The 24,520-nt window shown below is 46.8% G+C and overlaps 1 long non-coding RNA gene across 6 annotated transcripts in view; it reads right to left on the bottom strand.

Moving 5' to 3' along the window:
* The window catches only part of LOC109500879, a 70,283-nt gene that overhangs the window by 30,358 nt on the left and 15,405 nt on the right, over positions 1-24,520 (bottom strand). For 4 of the 6 annotated variants that reach the window (XR_006599690.1, XR_006599688.1, XR_006599689.1 and 1 more), the window contains exons 3-4: positions 7,405-7,518; positions 6,403-6,534 (exon numbers count right to left, since the gene is read on the bottom strand). This is a non-coding gene — a long non-coding RNA (uncharacterized LOC109500879). Of the gene's footprint in view, positions 1-6,402; positions 6,535-7,404; positions 7,519-21,615; positions 21,801-22,438; positions 22,955-24,520 lie in introns of those variants that run through there. The other 2 variants (XR_006599692.1, XR_006599691.1) reach the window with 2 other exon arrangements.

The following is a 24,520-nucleotide window of genomic DNA, read 5'->3' as shown; positions in this document are numbered from 1 at the left end:
AAAGGACAGGAGGAAGGAACACAAGCAAGGGCAAATAAACCCAGACGCACCTGTTACCCTCTCTCTCGGTTCCAAACCACCCTTTTCTACTCTGCCCCTGATGCTGGAGCCGAGGCTCTGCAAAGCACATTTCCGCCGCGCCTGCTGCGTCAGGGAGCCAGTGGCAGGCCGGAGCGGGGGGCTGCAGGGCTGCGGGGCTGGAGGAGGGAGAAAGGGCCCGGTCCTTCCCGCTTGCCCCGGGCCGCTGCCCTTCCAGGGGCGCCTCGCCCGGGCCGCCGGTCACCCTGCTCACAGCAGCAGCCAGATGCAGCTCACGGTTTTCCCAAAGGTCTCATTACAGCACTGCAGACTCACCGGCACGGACCGGAAGTACCCCTCTCGGAGCTCTGGTTTCCAGCCCGAAGTGCCCCTTCCTCTGCACCCACGGAAACCACCCCTCAGGGGGCACCTTTTCCTCAGAGGGGGTCTGAGACTCCACAGCTCCCTTCTGAGTTTCTAAGTTTTAAAAATTCAAACTACTTCCTTTTGTCCTCTCAACCCCAAGCGATTATCTCAGAAGAATGAAATTTTGAGTGGATTTTTTTCTTTTTGCTTTTCTACCGTTTCTAAATACCTAAGCAATGAACATGCGCTACCTTTATAACAAGAGAAAGAACGATGCCCTATATTTGCGTGCCCCTCTTATTTGATGACACTTCATTGTGCCCTAGTACAAATACAGAGGCCATGGGTGTAACTGATGGCTGATGGTACTGAGCTCACCTGGGTGACGGCCAAGTCCTGCCCCTCCTCCACAGAGAACAGGCCTATTGAATTCAGATACCCTCCCTTCCCTCCTTTCCCCAACAAAAGATTATTTGAAGACTTTCCTTGTTCTCCAAGCAAATGATATCAGCCCAGAAAAACATTTCTCTCAGAAGCTTTTCCAGAAGGTTACAACAAAGCCAAGTCTCCCAAAGTAGTGCGAGTCAAGGAGCCGGTAGACACGCCGGGGTCCACAGGGGCATCAGAATGGTTGTGCCCTGGGCCCCTCCGCCTTCTAGCTCCTTCAGCGCAGGCTAAGGACAGGGGGACAGAAAAGCCCTTCTGCCAGTGGGACTCACAGCCGTCTGCCCCCACCTCCCACTTCCCCTTAAAACAAAACAAAACAAATAAATAAAAACACAAAATCCGATCCTCAGAATCCAGACCAGGAACTCTGGAGACATTGCATATTCTGGCAAGCAGCCTGATGGCTAATAGATAACAGGTTATCCAGGAAATAATTAGAAGCCGGAGCCCACACAGATCAGTTGCAAACACTGACCTCTGTCATTCAGGATATGGCCCTAAAAGTAAAGAACTCTTTCTTCTTTCACTTCCACGGGGTGGGAAAACGTCAGGGCTCTCTCCCTTCTTTTAAACCTGACAAATTAACAAGTGCGGGATCCTCGATAGGCACTTAAGCCTGGTGAGGAGCAGACACCAGGGTGTCTCCTCTCCCTGAGCCCCCCTGGGTGGGTGAGGAGGGATCAGTCCATAGGGCGCCTGCCTCAAGGTAGGAGGCCAGAGCCGGGTTTCTTTTTCACCATTACTTGACTTTGTCTTCACTCTTCTCACCCTCCTCACCCACACTTCTGCCCCTGCCCTGCTCCTTCCGAAGTCCACGCCCGGCTGCCTGGGGCGATCATTCCAGCCCCGCTGTCTCTTTCCGGATTCAGCACATTGCATTCCCTGCTCCCTTCCCCCAGACACTATGCTTGTTTCTTTGTGAGGAGGGAGCTAGATTCAGAAATAAAAGCTTTGTTTATGTTTAAGGAATCCATGTGGGTTCACGGCTATAGATTATACTTTTGTGTTACATCATTGTTGCTTTTAATAATGGTTTCCAAAATTGCTTCCTCTTCAAACCTTCTTTATCATTTTCTCCAGCAAGATGTATAGAATTTGAAAGTAAACAGGAATACAATGACAGATTGAGGCTTTCTCACTTTCTCTTAAGTAGATGGAAACAGTTAATAATTCTCTTCTTATATATCATGTCAAATCAGCCCTTTTTCTTCCTGTCTCTGGATGGAGCTCGTGTTTTTCTCTCAAAAAAACCCATAGTAACAACAGTAGCTACCATGTTTTGAGCACTGGCCTGTGCCGGCTGTGCTAAGCTCTTATTGTGCATTGTCTAGTTAACCATTTCCACAGTCTTGTTTATTATCCCCATTTTACAGGTGAGAAAACAGAGGCCTGGAGAAATTAAATAACTTGTCCAAGGTTACTTCCAAAAAGAAAGTAAAGTAGAAACAGTAAGGATTCTGAGATTCGAATTCGTGTCAGATTCCAGTTTCCTCCTCTGCCACCCACATCATAGTAACTCCTTCAGGGAAGCGGCAGTGAGAGTCCTGGGTCCTGGGAGGTGGGATAAAGGTGATGGTGAGATCTGTAGAGGACAGAGTTGGGAGCCTGTGGCCAACATCACAGCTTCGAAAATCGCCCATCAGGCTCAGAGTTTGCCTGGGGCTCCACAAGTGCCCTCTCATTTGAACCTCAGCACCACCCCATGACTCAGACATAAGTTTTTTTTTCACCAACCCCCCCCACCACCCACATTACACGTAAGATTTGAACTGAGGGTTGGGGGGGGGGGGCGCCTGGGTGGCTCAGTCGGTTGAGCGTCTGACTTCAGCTCAGGTCATGATCTCGCGGTCTGTGAGTTCGAGCCCCGCGTCGGGCTCTGTACTGACAGCTCAGAGCCTGGAGCCTGCTTCAGATTCTGTGTCTCCCTCTCTCTCTGCCCCTCCCCCGCTCATTCTCTCTCTCTCTCTCTCTCTCTCTCTCTCTCTCTGTCAAAAATAAATAAAACATTAAAAAAAATTTTTTTAAATAAATAAATAAACTGAGGGTCAGTGAAGTGATTTGGTCAAGGTCACTCAGCTGGTAAGTGGGGTGGGATGTGGCTTTGATTTCAGGCGTCCAATCTCTGATCTCCATTCGTCTTCCTAGACCCTCTGTCTCTCAGCAACACTTGAGTTAGGCCCACCTCTCATGCACTGGCGAGCCTGCTCTGTCAGTGTTCAATAGTTAAAAAAGCACAGTGAGGAGACACGAGTGTGGTTTCTAGAACCAGATTACCAGGGTCGCAATCCCGGCTCTGTTGCTTGCAAGTTATGTGGCCTTGCACTATTCACTGTGTCTCAGTGTCCTCATCTATAAAATAAGAGAAAATAACAGCATCCACTTCTACAATTGCTATGAATGAAGTGTGTGAAGAGAGCTTAGTATCATGAAGGAAGCTATTAATACCTGCAAGTTATTATGACCACTTAACAATTTCCACCCAGTAGCTAGATTTACCGAGAAGCTACTATTTCAGTTAGTATAATTTACATTTTCCTGCCAAAGATAAGCCCTCCGGGCTTTTCTGCCTTAGCTTGAGTCACTCCCCTGAAAGCAGACTCGGGCAAAGATTCAGGTTGCACGTAGTTGAGGTGGTGATCCCAGAATGCTCTGAGAGAAGGAGGAAGGTGAAGCAGGAAAGGGAGGCAAGGGGAGTGAGCTGGCTACCACTGGCAAGAGGGGGCCTAGATGCCGCAGGGACCCTCTGAGAAGTTGGAACACATCTCAGAATGGCCCCTGGGGACCCTCACACCCGCATGGGGTAAGTGTTGCTCCTGGAGCATTCATCCCTGCCAACCTCAGAGGCAGGCATGCTCCAGAGGCCAGAGAACACCTGCAGGCAGCAAGAAGCAGGAAGCTGTGGGTCACCGGGGAACAGGTGGCAGGTGACCCTGGGGTAAGCCAAGGGCATATAGGTGGGGCTCTGCCTGCCAGCTACACAGTAATCTCCCAATGTTGCTAATGTGTACTCTAGGTGTATTTTTTTCCCCTCAGAAACACTTGCCAAATAGCCCCATTGTTTGCTCTGGATCTAGTTTTAATGAGCAAAATTTCCTCTTTGAACTGGAAGTGCCTTCTTAGAACTGTCTTGAGAAATTCTAGCTTATCAAGGCCCCCTTAAAGTATCCATAATCATGATAGCCCCCTGCATGTCCGTGCATCGTGCCTTCTGGTTTACCAAATTACAAAATTCTTTTTGCATATATGATCTCATGTAATCCTCATGGTAAGCCGGTGAAGTAGAGGACAGTCCTCTGATGCAGTCCCAGAGTGCTCCCCCCTTTTACAAGAGGTTAGAAACAGTCCCGTGATTTCTGTTGGGAGAGGATTCTGAGGGCCTGAGGGAAGTTTTGCAGTATCTCTGCTCTATCTGAACAGTCCCTAACGGACCAAAAAAGACCCATCCCAGCCATTTTACTCAAGTTTGGAAACTTTAAGAATATTGATGCTTCTAGAATAATTACTCAGTTACTTTGTTCATTTTTCTTAATGTACACATGTAACAAGATATCACAATAGAAATTTCTGCCAAGACCTAAAGACAACAGAGATTACATTCCAAAATGGGGTGCCAGACCACCAAGCAGGCTTTGGAAGGCAGGCAGGGAAAACCAGTTTTGTGACTGCTGTACCCCTCAATCATGGGGATAAGAGTTTCGAGGTGAGAGAAGAGGGTTTTTGAACAAAGTTTTTGATGTGCTGTGAGTCCCATTCTTACCCACGAGTGAAAGAAGGGAGTATAGGGCCCTTGTCGCAAGCTTAGAGAAAGGGGATCCAACATGTCCCCTGAGAGGTTTAGGAGGCACAGTGCACAGGTATCCAATATTCCACTTAGAAAATCTGAGGGACGAGTGACCGGCTGACTATGGCTTTGACTGTGGAGTAAAGGGAAGGCCAGTGACAGCTTGCACTCTCCAAATTTGTTACAACAGCGTGAGCATCTGGCTAGGTATCGGCCTCACCCAAAATAGGGTTGGCAGTGAAGGGGATCAGAACATCCCACCCCAAAATATGTCTCTGTAACATAAGGCTTATTTTGAGCTGAAGGCAATGAAGAAATGACACACACTGGAGGAACTGTTTGCCCTCTCTCTTTGTAAAAGAGAGACACGCCTTTCCCCTGTGCTGTGCCCCTTCCCCTCTTCCCATACTTGCCCGAGGCACTGACTTGAATCTAAGCTAAAACAACTCTTATCTTCCATTAGTTTCCCCTGTACATTACCTTCCATGATTTACCACCCCTAGAAGCCCAAACCCCTTAACTTGTCTTGTCACTTCATGATTTATCACTTTTTGTTAAAATGGTATATAAGCCCCCAGGCTTTGGGGGATTTTTTCACTCCTTTTTGTGAGAGCCTCCCCCCCCCCCCCCAGGCCAAACACAGACCTTCTCTCCTGTTAATCTATCTTTTGTCATTTTAATTTGCAGGTTCCAGTCACTGAATATAAGAGGGTAGAGGAAAAGTCCCCCCTCTTACTCCCCCCCCACGTTACTCCCCACAGCAGTGAAAGATTATCTTAGCTCTAAGAGGGCTGCAGGGGGACAAATAGATCTTCTCAGAGAGAAGCCTGAGGTATCACCACATTCACAGAGGCTGAAGAAGAAGTAAGCGAGTGGCTGGAATAGAGTATTTGTCCTATGAAACAAACTTTAGGAAAAAGATCCTCAGTAATTGGGAGTAAAGATCATCCAAAAGAGTCTGTGAGAGTCAGCTTAAAAACACCTGCCAAGTCCAAAGAGAGCAGATGATATAAATCACTATGCCAAGACCAATCAAGCAAGAACTCCCCCACTCCTCTTACCTCCTCTCAATTCCAGAACTCCAGCCCTGAAAGAGTCAGGACTCATACTTAGTAAGTATACTTAGCCCCCTTTCTCTCCATCTTTCAATAATCCTGAGGTGGGACAGGAAAGGGAGCTTCAATTTTAAGGCAAGAATATTTCAACCATTAAATTTTGACTATACATTTTGAAGTGACTAGAGGAATCTTGGGTATTACTAAGTGTGACTAGAAAGTCATGGGGCTCGCCCTAAATTTTATCTGGTGCAGGGGAAGAGCTCATTCCCCTGAATGGATGAGAATGGACAGTGGGAGACCGAAACAAATTTGCTTTGATTACACTCCATGAGTCATGTTTTCAATGTTGGGCGATTTCCTAGTGCCCAAGGAAAGAGTGGGTGGTTGTTTGTGAGTTGGACTCTGGTTCAGAACCCCAGAAAACATCACTGGAGAGGTGACACCAACCACATAAATAGGCCAGTGCCCACAGTCGCCATGGGGCTATGATCAAGAAGTACCATTGGTCCCCATCCGATTTAGAAACCCATCCTGACCAGAGATTATAAATGGTGAGAGCCACCACTGCTCCCGTTGCTGCACGACCACGGTCCAAAAATCCGCTATATGTGCCCCCAGAGACCACCCAAGGATGAATCTATTAAGAGTTTGAATCTCTTGGGATGAACAGCTTGGATGATGCCTGTGAATACTACAACAAACAAAATGTTTTAGGAGACCTTTAGAACTTACCGTCTCTCAGATCCAAACCTGCCCTTCCGGGCTCAGCCGCGTGCAGTTCAGACTCTGCAAACCACACTGCGGGCTTCCCTGCGGGCTCCCTGTTAGCTCTTGGATGGGAAGCACCAGAGGGAGACAGCAAAGCTGGAGAAGAAAGAAAGAATGCGTTCCTTCCTCTCTGCATCCCGTAGGGTGCCTGTTCCTTGGTGGTCACTCTGATGTCACCTCTCCACCCCGGCACTGGCAGTTCCCAGCACTTTGCACACAGTGCGGTTTTTCCAACGCTTACCTCACGAGCTTCATTACACTTGCCTCTCCCCGGAGACCCCAGGTCCCCACGGGCCCCTCTCCAGCTCAGAGGTGCCAGCCCAGCCAGCCGTGCCTTCTCCTCAAAGTCTGGGTTTCAGGTTGCTAAGTTTTTAATAATTCCCACCTGCCCTCACACCTAGCCCCTCAGACAGCGGCTGCTTTCTGCAGTTCCTACCTCCGTGACACCCTAGTGTCCTGGTTTTGACTTTCAGTTGCCAAGTTAATAACTTCGCTCCTACTGAACAACTGTTATACTACCTTCTCTGTTCAAATACCTGACAACGTTTCCCTCTCCTGGCCGGTCCCTGACTGGTATGCCTCTTGCCAAAAAAGTGAGAAGGGGAGTCTCTCAGGGGCCTCACTGGGGTAAAGAATCAGTGGAGCGTCAGGGCACCCGGCTGGCTTAGTCAGTAGACCAGAGCATGTGACTCCGAATCTCAAGGTCCTGAGTTCAAGCACCACGTTGGGTGTGGAGCCTACTTAAAAAAAAAAAAAAAAAAAAAAAAAAACACACAAAACAGTGGGGCTTCTAGGAGGGAAAGCTGCAGTTTTTTAGAGTAGTTTTTTAGTTTTAGCATTAGTTTTTGAACCATGGAGCTCTCTGAGAGACAGATGAAAACAATGGGCTTTCTCTCTAGGAACTGTAAATATCTATCAGCACACCCCCCACCTTCAACCCTCGAATACAGTTTTACACCCACTTACAGGGGTTGGTGGACCCCAAAGCCCAGATTAATCATTCCTGTGGTAGAATGCTGGCCAGGGTGGGTCTTCGTCTTGGAGGAAATCTGGTTGGCTCTCGGAGGCTGTTGTCTAAGCCTAAGAAAAGTCGAACAAAAGGACTGTCAGTACTGGGTTGCCAAGGAGCTGTCCTAGATTTTCAAACTCCCTGAATTTGAGATAAATTTCCTGACTGTGGACCTGCCAACCGTCCTGGATTCCTAGTTGCTCTGGCATCTGAAGCCTTAAAAATGTACCTTTTTCAGCAACGACTATTTTACTCATGGGGACCAAGCCAACAAGAATGAGGTCTTCTGAGGCAGAACCCTGTTTGGGGGGCTCTCCTGCCTCGGGGCCCCTGGTTGACAAGCCAGCTGACCTGGCCAGGTCCCCAGTTCTCTGCCCTTCAGCACCTGCCTAGAGTGTAGCCCTCCTGGAAAGAAAGGCACGTCGCCATCTCCTGGCAGGCCCTATTATCGCACGCCAACGTACCAGGAAGCAATCCAGGGTGCCCCGTTTGTAAGCAAGTGGAAGAACTCTTTTATTGTTAGTTTTCCGCATGTGTTTGTTGAAGGATTATGCTCTATCCCATTAGAGGGGAGAACACAGTTTGGGAGAAGTTACTACCTCTAGACCTCAATTTTTCCATCCTTAGGGCAAGGCCATTCTCTAAATGCAGAGGGGTCCACCACTGATTTTCCTTTCTCCATTAAACTGCACCAGAGAGTGGAAGAGAATTCTTCCTCACATCACTTACAGTCAGATAGCCACCATCTATCCCTGCAAAGCTACCTGACATATAGTTGCTTTCTTAGCTGAATGTTGATCTTTTCAGTTAGTTAGACATTGCTCAAGATACAGATGGATTTTTTTTCTCTGTTAATTAAAAAAAGAAAGTTTATTCATTCAATCTGCAAAATTATTCATTCACCCAACAATTTTTACTGAATGCCTACTATGTGCCAGGCACTTTTGAGGCACTAGGGATATCACAATAAACAAAACAAGCAAACAAAAAATCCTTTCCTCATACAGCTTCTCATCTAGTAGAGGAGACAGACCACAAACAAAATATGTAAGTGGATGCATGCCAAGAGGGTTTTTTTTTTTTTTTTAGCTGTTGCTCTTTCTTTATTTTTGCTATCATTTTTACTTATTTATTTATTTGCTTTTTCAGACAGGCGAAATTATAGCATGTCTGTCTGCTGATGGGAATGATCCAGCAAAGGGGGGCGGGGGGATACTGACACAGGAGAGAGGAGGGAGAATCGGTGAAGTGTCCTTGAGGAGGTGAGATGGAATGGGATCTAGTGGACAAGTGTGAGAATCTACTTAGGTGCTGGGGACACAGCAGAGAAGAAAACAGGCAACATCCCTGCCTTTCTAGAGATTTCATTCTAATTAGGGCAATGAACAATTTAAAAAAAAAAAAATGGATCTATGGTACCCATGGTTTGGGATAAAGGCCATGACTGAAAGACAGCAGTCCTAGAAGTTCTCTTTGAGAAGTGACACTTAGGCTGAGTCCTGAAGTGTGACACATGTCCATGTGAAGAGCCTGAGGGAAGAGGATTCTAAGCAGAAAGAACGGCAAATGCGAGACCTGGAGGAGGAAGAACTTGGCCCATTTGTACAGTTGTAGGAGGTGAAGCTGCAGGAGGGTAGTTACCAAGAAGAGCGAAGCATGAGATGAGGTTACAGAGGTTGGTCCCCGATGGCTTTTTTTTTTAACAGCCAACAAGTTTTATGAAAAAATTTATGGATGACTCAAGGCGAAGAAGGACAGCTAACATTGTAAAATGACAAAATCAGAATTAAGACACATTTCAATAGATGGCATGTAACAAATCTCCATGTCAAATCTCACGTTTAGGTTCAAAAAATCAATTGCAAGAAACAGTAAAAGGAAGATCACACAGGAACAGTTCTTATGAAAAGGGTTTTCGGCTTGCAAAGAGCAGAGTCCAGGACAGAGGCCTAAGTGCAAATTCCTTCCTGGGAACGTGATCAAAGGAGCAAAGGAGAGGAGGTGAGGCGGAGTGAAGAAGGAAGAAGAAAAGAATCAGTACAGAACTATGTTATGGAGGTGGCCATGTCTACAGGCATCTGTGTGTACAATCCCAGGAGGTCATGGCATTGCTGTCTGAAAGGTGTCTCAGCACCAACCCAGGGGGGAGGAAAGAAGACAGCAGCTCTCCATTGTCCTCATACCACCGGGCAAAGGTTCTTTGCATGGTTGTCTACCTTGCCCGTGTGTGAGTGACACATAAGCTTCTAGGGGGGCCCCACCATAACGACACTCAGAGGCCCAAAGGCAGAAAGCAAGGGGTACAAAAAGTGCACCTGAGGTGGGTCAGGGTCAACTGCACCTGTGCGAACTGGCTGGCACCCCACAGAACTGGATACAGATGGAATAAGGGACAGGAGAGACCTAAACCTTGGAAGTGTCTCATGGGAGGTGTCTCATGCACATACATTGGTAAAGGAGGACGATTTCCCTTCCTTCGGCATTTTACCTCGGTCTTTTTAGGTTTTTTGTGGAGACACATGTATATAACTGAATCTCACTGGCAATGCTTTCATGAAACTTGGGCCCTAAAGGCAAAGAGGTCCCCCAGAATGCTGTCCCAGAAGCCATAATAATCCCTTCTTTAATACTTCGCTAAGTCACAAAGCAAGCAGTCTTTATTAAATATTATCTAAGACTCCTGAGTCTTCATAAAATGTTAACTTATATAAACTATTTACTTCCGCTCCACCCGGGGCTACCATTGTGGGGGGAGGGGGCAGTGTGTTATGTTGAGGAAACCATTTATTCCATTCATCCCAGGCCAACCAAAGGCCTCAAAATTAATATTTTGACTCATCTCCGAGTGAGGTTCTATGTACAGTCTCAGGGCCACACTGACAACAGCATTGAGGAAGATGCCAGTCTTTCTACGGCTAAAACATGTATCCCCACTACCAAGTCAGACTGCCTGCAGTACATTATAAGTTGATATTTTTCAAAACTCCTATAATTATCTTGTGAATAACTCAGTGCCTTGGGCATTAAATTATACCAATGTATTCAATGCAGAGTTTCCCAAAAAATCATAATTTTTGTGATTCTGTTTTGACATTCTTTTTAAAATATACCGGGAGCTTTTAAAAATGAAAGTAGCCCATGTATTTCTTGATTTCTGAGAGATCCTGCCTAATCCCTACCAACTTGCTGTAAGTACTGTTTATGGAAGTTCCATATCCTTCCCCCCCTCCCCCCCATTCTGAGGACTTATTAGTCCTGGAACCTTTGGCTGCACGGGGGAAAGCAAAGGAGAATGAGCTAGAAGGTAAGTGAGGAACCCGTGCTCCTTTTCCCAGCTCTGAAGGTGTTTGTAAGCATCACCCGAGGCACTCTGGTATTGCACTGGAGATTGGTTTATTTTTCATTTCACAGTGTTAGGAGTCCCTTTATATAATTGTTGCTGCGGGGAGCCAGCACTTCTAGATACGTCTCTGTTGGGTCCCCAAAGGATAGTCTTCTCGCAGTTTCTTCAACCTATTTATTCTCCCCGCCACTTTAAATTCAAAACTCAGGGCTGAGTTCTCTCCTCATTACATCCCTGCTGGCTCTCCAATGGTGCCTTTGGGGGAGGCCCTGTAAAAGTTCGGGGATCACTTATCTCTGCCCTGCAGGTGCTCAACTAGCTGGCTGCTGGCTGTGGTACGCCATTGTTCAACCCCTCAGTGAGCTCCTGGACCTTCCCTCCCTGCCCTTTAGGTTCTAGGTACATGCAATTCAAAGAGGCTAATGTGGGCTTGCAGAAACACCCAGGACTGGGGTGGGGAGTGTCCAGAACCTCGTGGTAGTCTGAATACTGCCTACCTTTAATAATACCTCCATCACTAATAAGAAGAAGAATGGCAGCGACCATCATTTACTGGATGTTTTCTAATCTCCAGGCTTTATGTTAAGTGTTTTACAAACATTATCCTTGTATAATCTTTACAACTGCTTTACCATGCAAATGGTAGTAGTATCCCCATTTTATAGACGAGGAGGCTCAGACTTGTAAATGTTATTTGCCCATGTGGATAGTCATTGGTGGAAGCCAGGCTGGAAGCCAAACATGGACTCCAGAGCTGTCACATTTAACTACTGTATATATTATTGCACAGTCCTTATGTACGTCTCTGCCCGATTAGCAGTGGATGCTACATTTGTAGAGGATGGATTTACTCATCCAACTGTCCTCTGCTCTTCTTGAACTGGGGAAGCCTAGTTCAAGTCTCACATTCCCTCTGAGATCCTCCCCAACCGTCCAGCCTTCACAGAACACCTCTCTCCCTGAATTCCCCTAGCAAGTAGAATGTGTGCCAGTGACTTGGCATTTTATCACCCAAGGTCTCAGGTCATTATCTCATTCAAGTGGGAACATCTTTTCTCCCCAACAAGAATGCATATAACCACAGGCAAGGACATGTCTTACTTTTCAAGGCAAGAGAAGTACCTGTTGAGTAGGATTGAGTAACTCCTCTTCCTCCAGATCCTTCCTGTTGGCTCAATGGCAGGCCAGCAGCATGCCTTTGAGAGGGCCCTGCTCCAGACTTGAAGACTGGGGTGTTGGAATCTCAGTTATCTTGGCTGTCTGCCCCTCACCATATACCCCTCCTTCCTTGCCCCGTGTCAATATCCTCACTTTCTTGCCCTTTCTTACCTGGCAGTCATGAATCTGGCAGCTTCCCATTACCTTCCTGATGAGGCTAACTCTTTGCTGTCCAGAGAGGTCACAGCAGCCTATTCCCAGAGAACTCTTGGCCCTCCTCTAGGACCCTCACCTGGGCAAGAAGTGGCCTCCCCAATGTGCTGCCCTAGGATGTCATTGCGCAGCATCTATTGTCCCCACCCCCTCAGTGTTTTCCCCGTAAACTGCCATCTCTGAGGAGGAATCAATCCACCCTGTAATCATTTTCTTGGAGGGCCTGGGGACTGATTGATGGGTCTAGTTGTTTTATTATTAGCCAGTGTAAGTTAAGTAAGTCCAATCAATAAACTTTATAGGTCTCCCCAGATTGCTCCAGAGGTGAGACCCAGTCGCTTTCACCTCAATAGATTTAGACCCCTGCCTAAATAAAAAGCAATACTCACCTGGAGAAGCAGTTTTATTTCCTTTTGAAAGAATCTCTTAGTGCCCTTGAGCCTGTCATGACTTAAATCAATAACCTTAACAGCTTCCAAGAAGAAATCAGTTGCCTTTGGAGTGTCTCCGTGCCACCGCCCTCTCTGCCTGACACACGACGATTTTAGACCCCTGAACCGAACCAGGCAAAGTGGTGAGGACTAATACCACCGCCTGTCACATCCCTGGGCACCGGGCCCCCCTCCAGTGCTGGCAGTCCAGACCTTCCCCTCCTCCCCTTCTCTCCCTCCCGTCCCAGACCTCTCTGTGCCTAAGACTCCTCGTAAACACATCCCTGCTCTGCATCTCTGGCCTCCAGGGCCCTGAGTGACTAGACTGGTCTGAGTGACCAGGAGCTGGTCTTCCTTGTCATTTTGAGGGTGAATGTGGTAGTTCTTCCAGGTGGCACTTTTGTGCATTCACAAGAATATCTAGGAAGCAGAGTAAAATGGTGGTATTAGTAACAGGAGGAGGAGGAATAATACCTCGACAGTGAGAATTTCACGACTTATGGGGGAGAAGAGGGCCCGATCTGGGCCAGTGACCTTGCCAATTATTCCTCGGAGAATGCCACCCTCTCTGCCCATTTAGGGCTGGCCACAATAGGGCTGATTTAAGGGTGATCCTCGCTGTCTTCACTCTGCCCCTTCATCAGGCTGGCCAGTCTCCACTTCCAAATTCTGCAAAGACAACCATGATGGAGCCAACAGTGACATGGTCTGGCTAAGGGCCAGGAGCCAGCAGGAGAGGAAAGTCACTTCTATCTCTCTGCCCAACGTCAGAGCATTGTGCCTATGAAAGCCCCATATCACCTATCTAGAATGGTGGCTAGAAAGCCCCTCACAATATTTTCATTCTCAAGTGGGAACAAGACCACCCTCCTTGGCCATGAGATCAAACTCGCAAATTCCAGGATTTCCATGGTTGCTCCAAATCTCATTCTGTGCTGCCAAGATGGACTCTCCAATCAGGCCAGTAAATATGGGATCAGGTTGTCTCAAAACCATTCCTATATTGGAAAAAGCTTTTGTCTTTTTAATTTTTTTAATTTAATTTTAAATGTAAATGGAAGGTGTTTAAATGGAAGTTCATTTATTTATTTTGAGAGGAAGAGCATGCTGGCAGTGGAAGGTCAGAGAGAGAGGGAGAGAGAGAGAATTCCAAGCAGGCCCATGCTGTCAGCACAGAGCCTGATGCAGGGCTCAAACCCACAAACCATGAGATCCTGGCCTGAACTGAAACCAAGAGTCAGATGCTCAACTGACTGAGCCACCCAGGTGCCCTTAAGTTTTATTTGAGAGAGAGAGAGAGAGAGAGAGAGAGAGAGAGAGAGAGAGAGAGAGAGAGAATCTTAAGCAGGGTCCACATTCAGCATGAAGCCTGATGAAGGGCTTGATCACATGACCCTGGGATCATAAACTGAGCTAAAATCAAGTCATACACTCAACTGACTAAGCCACCCAAGCCCCCTGGAAAAGGTTTTAAATGAAATACTGGGATGGGAGGGAAACCCTCTCCCTATATATATCTATCCCAATAAAAATATATAAATGTTAAAATATAAAAAAGAGGAAAAGTAATGGATTTTTCTGTTTTAATTACATCAATACTTTTAAAAACTGGAACAAACGTACCTACATATTGGTCTGTTGCAGTAACGAATAATAGTTTCTGTTTTCCAGGCTTAACCTCTACAAATTTGTTAATGACTTTGTCAAAACTCATCTTCACATAATTCATGTTCAATGGACAGTTCGTTGTTCAATAGACAGTCTTCACTCATGGTTAATTTTCATTTTGAAAAACTTCTTCTACATGAATCAACAAATATATAAATAGAAATCTTAAATATAACAATAGGTTTGTCAAAGATTCATTAAAAATCCCATGTCACAATTCACTTTAGAAGTTGCAATACTGTCCATGTATTTGTTTCTTGGGATCAATTTTAGATGCTTTCAAATGTCTTCGTAGTAAAAAAATTTCTGCTAAAATATCTCCACCAGAAAATTTACCATACATTTTTATTACAGTTGGTAAACTTCTACGGTGTTTCTTCTGTAAAAATCAGGGAAAATGGTTGAGTAACAGTGAATATTGGCATTATTTGATATGTTGCTTTAGAACAAGCATCTAGCTCTTTGAATGCCTTGAAAACAAGGCATTTAAACATTGCCCTTTTGATACAGGAGTACTGATGCATAGGGACACTTGTACCCCAATGTTTACAGCAGCACTCTCAACAATAGCCAAATTATGGAAAGAGCCTAAATGTCCATCAACTGATGAATGGATAAAGAAATTGTGGTTTATATACACAATGGAGTACTACGTGGCAATGAGAAAGAATGAAATATGGCCCTTTGTAGCAACGTGGATGGAACTGGAGAGTGTGATGCTAAGTGAGATAAGCCATACAGAGAAAGACAGATACCATATGGTTTTACTCTTATGTGGATCCTGAGAAACTTAACAGAAACCCTTGGGGGAGGGGAAGGAAAAAAAAAAAAAAGAGGTTAGAGTGGAAGCGAGCCAAAGCATAAGAGACTCTTAAAAACTGAGAACAAACTGAGGGTTGATGGGGGGTGGGAGGGAGGGGAGGGTGGGTGATGGGTATTGAGGAGGGCACCTTTTGGGATGAGCACTGGGTGTTGTATGGAAACCAATTTGACAATAAACTTCATATATTGAAAAAAAAAAAAAACACATTGCCCTTTTCGGGAGCCTGGCTGGCTCAGTCAGAAGAGTATGTGACTCCTGGTCTCGGGCTCGTGATTTCGAGCCCTATGTTGGGTGTGGAGATTACTTAAATAAATAAAACTGTTTGAAAATTAGAAATAAATAAACACTGCCCTTTTGAGTCCTTCTGGCATGGGCACATGGAATGACAAAATCCTACTAACTCTTAGTCTGTTTCTTCATGTTTGCAATCAGGCATTATCATTGTTTATTTTGAATTTATGGTTTAAACATAGGAATATGTGTTTCCACAGGCTTTGGAACTGAAGGGTTCCAAATCATTAGGTACTTATTCTGAAAACAAACACTTATGGGTGAATTCACTGGAGTCAGGGGTTAATTCTCAAATTAACTTCCATGTAGAATACAATGCTTGTTAATAGATAAGCTATTTGAATGTGTTCATTGAAGCTTACATATACATTAGTGAAACTCAACAGCAACCAGAGCGATTATGTAGAACTTAGACCAACAAAAGAATTTTTCAAGGAGGATATTTTTATCACTGACGTTGTTCAGATTGGCCGGCACATGTGAACAATAAAAAAAAAAAACAGACTGAATCTTAATTTTATGGTTGTTTGAGAATTTGCTGAATAATGCACCCCCGATAGCCTGCCTTCGGGATGGGTGACCCCACTGCCCTCACACCCCTGGTGTCCCACCTCTCACGCGAGGAGGGGGTGGAATTCAGCCCCTGGCAAGCCACGCTCTGGGTCTGGCCTTCTAAACCTTGCCGGGAAGACTTGCTGACCAAACTCACAAAATGGAGGCCCGTATCCAGGTCACCGACCTATTTTGTTCGGCCTGTGATGTTAACAAGCAAAACAAAAAAAGCCACGACCCGCCAGTGTCATTTGGCGGGGTGTGTGCTTACAGTTCACCACTGTGGCCGCCACTCCTGTTTTTCATGCTTTGTCTCATTTGCCCACCTCAGTCATCTGCCCGGCGTCTGTAGCCATCTGACTTTGCGGCTTTGTCTCTAGAGCCGTCCAGACAGGAACCTAAATGTTGTCCAGTCAGTTAGCCTGATGGCTCTGCTCTCTGCTCTGCCCTCACTGACCACAGCTCACCAGCCTCCCCCTAACGCCTCAACTCTAACGCTTCAGAAGCCCCCTTCCCTCTCCTTTAACCTGGTGTTTCTCTCCTCTCACCACCACCTCTCTGCTTCAGAAAGGAGGCCCTTAGGCAACCAGCCGCAGAGTCTCCTCCAGCAGGAGCCAGGCAACTGCCTCCCTTTGCCCGGAAGCTTTGGTCTTCAGCTTCGTCTTTGATGCTCAGGAGGCCAGGGGGAGTGGTGAGCATGTACGTACTTGTCATCCGGGGTGCAGCAAGGGGCTGGCTCCCCTGGTTAGCAGGTGGCGAAACGGAGGGGAGAAACCATTTCCAAGCCCTGAATGCACGCGCCGAGTCCCGCCCACGGTTGGCTTCACTGAACCAACTTCATGCAAAACGCATTCTTGGCCAAGCGGTGCCACACGGACACGAACAATTACTTTCAGCCGGGGGTGGTGGAGCCAGCTCGTGCCAACTCCTGAGATGCAGTTGCTAAGCACTCAGGAATTTTACCGGCGCGGTGTGTCTTAAAATCAGCCAAGGGAGAAGTATTTACACCAAGGACATTGGCAAGTGTTAGAAACAAGGGCTTTCTGAGGGGGGTTGACCAGCATACCACGGCCTTCGGCCCAACCCAACATGCCCTGCCCACGGACAGTGACTAGAAATTCTAAGTTTTATTTGATTTCTTTTCGTCCCTTATGCTCTAAGAGAAGTTGTCTAGTGCAGGTAAGAGGTGGGTTCTGGAGCCATCCATCTGGGTTCAAGTCCACATCCTACCTGTGGGACCTGGAGCTTAATCTCCGTGCCTCGTGTTCCCATCGCTAAAGTCAAGGTGGTCCTAGCACCTTCTCATGGGATTTTTGTGGGTTTATACAAGTCAATAAACATGAAGTACCTTGAGCAGGGCCTGCACCTAAAAAGTGCCCCACAAACATTAGTTGTTGTTCTAAGACTGAAATGTCCTGTAGTTCTCTTATTTTAGCTGTGTAGTTAAAAGATGCAAATATCTAGTAACCAATTTAAACCGTGCGCTGCTCTGACTATAAATATCACTAATGTACCATCTTTTCGATTGGGTATCTATCAGGTTAACCCAAGTCCTCTTCCCCTCAAAAAGAGAGCAACGACACATGGTAAAAAGCCTATCAACACTGTTATCCCCAAATGTGGGTGTTGGTTTTGCATCTCAACCCCAGAATTAGGAAAAGTCTCCTCTTGCTTTATTTTTTTTTATAAATTCTTTTTTTTCCCCCTCAAAGTTTATTTATTCTGACAGAGAGAGAGAGCGCGGAAGGGGCAGAGAGAGGGAAAGAGAGAATCCCAGCAGGCTCCACACTGTCAGCGCAGAGCCTCGTGCGGGGCTCGAACCCACGAAGCCATGAGAGCATGACCTGAGCCGATGTTGGACGCTTAACTGACGGAGCCCATTCAGGTGCCCCTATAAGTTCTGCTTTAAAAAAAAAAAATCATTTTTAAGGTGCACTGTATTTTTCAAATGCTCACAGCCCTGAAATCAGAACAGATGTTAGAGTTGATGTGTGCATTGGATATGGCCGTGTGTTTCTTTTTCTGTCCCTAAAAGCAGCTATTAAATTGTTGGTGCATCTGACAACTGATGGTGCCTTAGAATCTGAGAAGGGTAATAATAATTGTCAAAGGCATAATCAGTTAAGGATGGGGATGCCAGCCTCCTTGTCTGATGCCGTGTCCCCAGGATCACAGTGTTTCCAGGGTGGGGCTCTCTTACTTGTCTGACTACCAAGGCCGCCCGTCCCTACCCTGAGGCCCAGGGTTGGTAGGGGTTGGCCCAGGTCCAGACATTTTTTTTTTTTAAGTGTGCAAAGTTGCTTCCTCATTCTTCAATTAGAAGCACAGTGCAGCCTTCCCCTGGGGCTGGGATCTGACCGCCAGCAAGGAAAGCACTAAAGCAATGTGAAAGCAAAGGTGGGGTAGGAACTGGGCTGCGGAATAAGAAGCAGGCCCAGCTGTGCCCGGCAGAGAACATACCCGCAGCACTGACATTCTGAGTCATCCCCTTCCTGGTTCCACATGGTTGGTCCACATGCCACACTTTCTCTGTAATCTCAGTTTCCCCACCTGCTTTCTTGCCCCAACGGCTCGTGGAGTTTAAGAGGAGCAATCAATAAAAGGCTTGAAAGGACTATGAGAGAAATTCTGGCCGTGGAGACTCCAGGCTGGGGGTGGGGGCCTCCCCAGCTGCCCCCTGAGCCCACGCTCTCCGCAGCCGGTGCCTCTGGGCCCCAGAACTGTCCCTGAGCTGGAGACTCTGAGCCATAGCCCCTGGGACTCCCCTGTGTGAGGCTGAGGCCAAGCTGCAGGGACCCCAGGGGAGCCCCAGCTAGAGCAGAAGCCACAGGAGTGACCCTTCATAGGAGCTAAGCTGCCATCCACACCCTGACCTCCTTTGTTCCTGTTTTGTCCCTACTCTGTCCTGTGTGCGGGAGCCCCTACAAGGCTGCGGCAGGAGGGGAGCACGCAGTCTGGGCCTGGACCTCACCTGCCACTGCTGTGTCCAGAGCCCTGCGCAGATCCTTTTCCTCTTTGCAGGAGCCACGAGGTTGGGGGGCGGGGGGGGGGACACAAACATGTCAGGCAAAGAAGCCTTGCAGGAAGACGGGGTGGGGGGGGGGCGGAGGGGGGCAGCTTCACCCAGCCACTGCCACTACCGTCCCTGTGGCATGAAGATGACAGCCGCCACTCAGCATTCCTGCTATGGGCCCCACCCCCACATTCACACTGAAGCCACACTCCCTGGGCCTACACCCAGTCCAAGCTGAGCACTGGGGACCCGGGGATGGACTAACACAGGGCATTCCTGAGAGACCCAGGACTCCTCCCAAGCAGCTTTGGCTCAGGGCCTCCCCATGTATCTGCCCGAACGTTTCTCGTACTACTAAGACTCTTCCCACTTGTGTAATAAAAAAATTAATCTAGCACAAAAGAGATCTGACGTTTACCCCTAACTCCTGGGAGATAATCTTCATTTGCCTGGGGGGGCATTGGGCTAGCCCAATAACAGCAGTGTGACTCAGGGTGGGGGCTGGTCACACCAGGAAGAACAATATGGTTTAGGGTGCAGCTTTGGGTCACCCACAGACAGAGATCCCCTACGTGGACAGTCAATCAACCATGCCTACATGACGGAGCCCCAATAAGCACTCTGAACACCAGGGCTTAGGTGAGCTTCCTGGGTTTACAACACTCCATGCACAGTCTCAGGTAGATTCCTGGAAAGTAACAGGTCCTGATTCCATGGGGGAGGGTACAAGGAAAGCTCTGGGTCTGGTCCCTGGACTCCATCCTATGTGTTCCTTTCCTTGGCGGATTTTAATCTATAACCTTTCCCTATAAACTAGTCATGAGTCTAACAGATTTCAGGGAGTTCCATGAGTCCTTCTAGCCAATCATGGAACCCTGAGAATGGTCTTGGAGACTCTGAACTTGCAGCTGGTGCCTGAAGTGAGGGCAGTCTGGTAGTCACTGTTCCCTCTAATCTGTACAATTGCCCTGAGTCTCCTCACTGCCTATTCTTCCCCTTCACTGGGGCCAGAACTGCACTGGGGTCTGAGCTCACCCCCTTCCTGGGCTCCCACCCTTTTATCCTTCATAGGCATTTCCCTCCAAAATCTCTTTTACGGCCGATCCCATCTTGGCATCTGCTTCTCAGTGAACCTGAATGAACACAGGTGGTCTGTGAGCCATCGGTAGACTCCTGGACCCCACCTCGCACCTGCTAAGGGACACTCTCAGAGGCGAGGCCTAGGAATCCACATTGTAGATGAGGTGCCCACATGATTCAGGTGCACACCAAACTTGAAGGGCCACTGGCCTGGACGATGGGCAGTTTCTGAGCCACTGCTCAGGCTCAGATGAAAGGCCGCCACCAGTGGGAGGTGGGCATCCAAAGCACCACCAGGCTGCTGCCCTGGGTGGGACGCTAAGCTGCCAGCTGCAGGGTGGATGTGTCCCGTGATGGGCTCATGGGTGGCAGTGAGTGCAGTCATTGTAGGAGCTGGTCCCACGCATGAGACCAGGTGCTTCCTGCTGCCTGCACCCCCACCACCTTGTCGGAGACATCAGTCCGTTATCCTCACACCCAACCTGGCTCTTTGAGAGCCCAGGCTTCAGAACATTTCCCTGCAGCATCTACTGCCATCTCCTTTTTCCACCAGGATGCTGGGATCCCTATTCCTCTCTAGGGTTTCTTGTCATCACAAAAGCTCATCATCACAAAAGCTCAATCGTTCCAAAGCCTGACAAACAAGGGCCACTTCCTCTTTGCATTTCCTTGTATGTATTTCCACTTTTGACAACGCTTCCATTTATTCATTCATTTATCCCACAAATGCTATAGAATGCTTAGTACATAGCATATACACACTGGAGTCATTGTACCATAACCCCCAAATGGGATCAGCCTAGACACAATGGACTGAAGAATCACAGATCTTGAGACCACAAAGTTACTTGATGTTATAAGAATAATAAGGTGGTCAGACTAGTCAATTACAGAAATCATCTTAGAAATAAGCTGCCATGAAATACAACATAGGAATGTACCGCTCATGTGATTGAGGCGCCTCCGAACCTTCCCCGGGAGCTTGGTTGGTGCGAACGTGTGCTTCTGACCTTGATGACCACATCTCCAATCCCTTCATCCAGGACCTCATCCTGGGTGGCTGAGGACTAGATCTTAGACAAGCAGCTCTTAACATCTTTTGAATTAGGAATCTCTTTAAGAATTTGATGAAGGCTATGGACTCCTTTCTCCACAAACAGACTCCCCCTCCCCCTCCCCCCCCCCCCCCCCCCCCCCAGATAGAGAGCATGGGCATGCACAAGCCCGGGAGGGGCAGAGGGGGAGAGAGAGAATTTTAAGGAGATTCCACACTCAGCACAGAGCCCAATATGGGGCTGGATCTCATGACTGTGAGATCATGACCTGAACCAAAATCAAGAGTAGGACCCTCAACGGACTGAGCCACCCAGGCACCCCCAGCCTTTTATATATGCAAAATTGTGTACACATTCCAAAGGGTTCCATCCTCCACTCACATATTTAGCTACAGTAATGTAGCTAAATATTTAGTACAGTAATGTAGCTAAATATCTAGTACAGTAATGTAGCTAAATATCTAGTACAGTAATGTAGCTAAATATTTAGTACAGTATTACTAATATTAGCAATTAAAAGAAAAACTATTTCTCTACTCACAACACTTCTGGCACCAAATATGGGGGGAGGGGTTTCCACATCAACCGATTCTCCAACTCTCCATGCGCCAACTGTTCTAATTCTGACACAAACTATGGGAGTTGGCACGGACCACACAAGCTAAGGGTTCAGAGCCATAAGACTGCTTCCACTTCGAACACCAATTGCAAGTCCCAGGCTGTGACTTACACTTCTTTTTTTTTTTTTTTAAGTTTATTTATTTTGAGAGAGAGAGCACGCACGTAAGTGAGCATGCATGTGAGCAGGGGAGGGGCAGAAAGAGAAAGAGAGAAAGAGAGAGAGAGAGAGAGAGAGAGAGAGAGAGAGAGAGAGAGAGAGAGAGAAACCCAAGCAGGCTCCACACTGTCAGTGCAGAGCCTGGTGTGGGGCTCAAACTCACAAACCATGACATCATGACCTGAGGCGAAATCCAGAGTCGGACGCTTAACTGACTAAGCCACCCAGGCATCCCATCACTTACACTTCTTTTTTTTTTAATTAAAAAAAAATTTTTTTTTAAGTTTATTTATTTTTGAGACAAACAGAGCATGAATGGCGGAGGGTCAGAGAGAGGGAGACACAGAATCTGAAACAGGCTCCAGGCTCTGAGCTGTCAGCACAGAGCCCAACGCGGGGCTCGAACTCACGGACGGCGAGATCATGACCTGAGCTGAAGTTGGACGCTTAACCGACTGAGCCACCCAGGCGCCCCCCATCACTTACACTTCTAACCAACTGCCTATACATCCAGGTTCCCATAGCCCCTTCCTCAGGCTTGATAATGTTATCAAGGCTTACAAAACTCAAAGAAACATCTACTTACATTTTTCTTATATTATTATAAATAATATTATAAAGGATACAAATGAATAGCCAGATGAAGAGGAACAGGGTGAGGTCCAGAAGGGTGCCAGGCACAGAAGCTTCTGTCCTTATGCAGTTGGGTGTGTCAGCTTCCTCGTATGTGGATGTGCTCACCAATCCAGAAGCTCTCTGAACCCCGAAGTTTAGGGACAGAGGCTTCATCACGTAGGCATGATTATTGACTATCGTTAACTCAATCTCCAGCCCCTCCCCTCCCTGGAGGATGAGAGGTGGAGCTGAAAGCTTCAGACTTATAATCATGACTTGGTCTTTCCGGTGACCAGTTCCTCTTCTTGAAGCTATCCAGGAGCCCACAGAAAATTGCCTCGTTAGAACAAAAGAGACTCCTATCAGGAAATTTCATGAGATTTTGGAGTTCTATGTCAGGAACTGGAAGCAGAGACCAAATATATTTTTTATCATGTCACAGTAATAAAAAAACTAGAAGAGATCTAATAGTGGAGTTAAGGTACAATATAACCAAATAATAACACATTATGCAGTGATTGAGATATTTTTTTTAGAATGTTAACGTCTATTTTTGAGAGAGAGAGAGACAGCACAAGCCAGGGAGGGACAGAGAGAAAGAGAGACACAGAATCCAAAGCAGGCTCCAGGCTCTGAGCTGTCAGCACAGAGCCCAATGTGGGGCTCGAACCCACAAACTGTGAGATCATACCTGAGCCAAAGTTGGACAGTTAACCAACTGAGCCACCCAGGCACCCCAAGATTTTTTAAAAATACCCTTGCTGACATGATGAGCCAAAATATACTGCCTATCCTGTGATGGACATGATTATAAGTTCTTTAAATGTATTAATTCATGCTTGTCACCAATGCCTTATAAGGTATGCTTTAATTTTACTCTTATTTTGTAGATAAGGAAACTGAGGTAGAGAGGTTAAGTAATTTGCCTAAGATTATATAGTTACTAAGTAGAGGGGCAGGATTTGAATCCAGGAGATCTGAGTTTATAAACACAAAAATGTAGAATATGAAGTCCTCCATACCATATGATCCCATTTTAGTTAAAAAAAATTTTTTTTGGACTGGTGACCCCTGTGGTGGCTTTACTATACGCCCACAAGTTCTTGGATTCTCCTCCTTTCAAGAGTTAGAAGTTAAATCCTCTCCCCTTGAGGGTGGTCTTCACTTACTATCTTCCTTCTGATGAATAGAATGTGGCAGAAAGGACTTCCAAGACTAGGTCACAGAAGACATTGCAACTTCCTCCTTGTTTTCTCCCAGATCACTTACTCTGGGAGAAGCCAGCCCCTGTGCTGTGAACATTGTCAAGCAGTCCTGTGGAGAGTCCATGTGGGGAGCAACTAAGGCCTCCAGTCGACAGTCTCAGGAATAAGCCATTTGCAATCAGGTTTTCCAGTCCCATTCCAGTCCCAAATGGAGGTTTCTCGTCTGTCAAATGGGCATTAATTCTGCAGAATTCATGAAATTAGATATTGCCAGATATTTATTGTCTTAATCCATTCAGGCTGCTGTAACAAAATGCCACAGACTGGGCGGCTTATGAACAGCAAAATGTTATTTCTTATGGTTCTGGAAGCTGGAAGTCTAAGATCAGGGTGCCAGCATGGTGACATTCTAGCAAGGGACTGCTTCCTGGTTCATGGTCAGTCCCTCCTCACAGCATCTTCTCTTGGCGGAAGGGGCCAGGGCTCTCTCTGGAGCCTCTTTTATAAGGGCACAAATCCCATTCATAAAGGCTCCCTTCTCATGACCTAAGTACCTCCTAACAGCCCCACCTCCTAATACCATCACACTGGGCATTAGGATTTCAACATATGAATTTAGGGGTGGGGGGAGAGCACAAATGTCCAAACCATAGCATTTACATAGAACAAATAACATGATTATGTACAATGTGAGGCAGATTATGTGCAGTATAAAAGAGAAACAATACTTCCCGACAAGAATGATTCCTGCAACCTATGGTCTTATGAATGTAAATTTAGGGACTAACAATTCTCATTTTATAAATTCCTTTTTTTTTTTTTTTTAATGCTGAAGTATTGGGCACCTA

The sequence above is a fragment of the Felis catus genome, chromosome B3 (assembly GCF_018350175.1).
Source record: "Felis catus isolate Fca126 chromosome B3, F.catus_Fca126_mat1.0, whole genome shotgun sequence".
Lineage (NCBI taxonomy): Eukaryota > Metazoa > Chordata > Mammalia > Carnivora > Felidae > Felis > Felis catus.
Note: the sequence above shows the minus strand (reverse complement) of the source record. Positions and strands in the feature narration are given on the sequence as shown.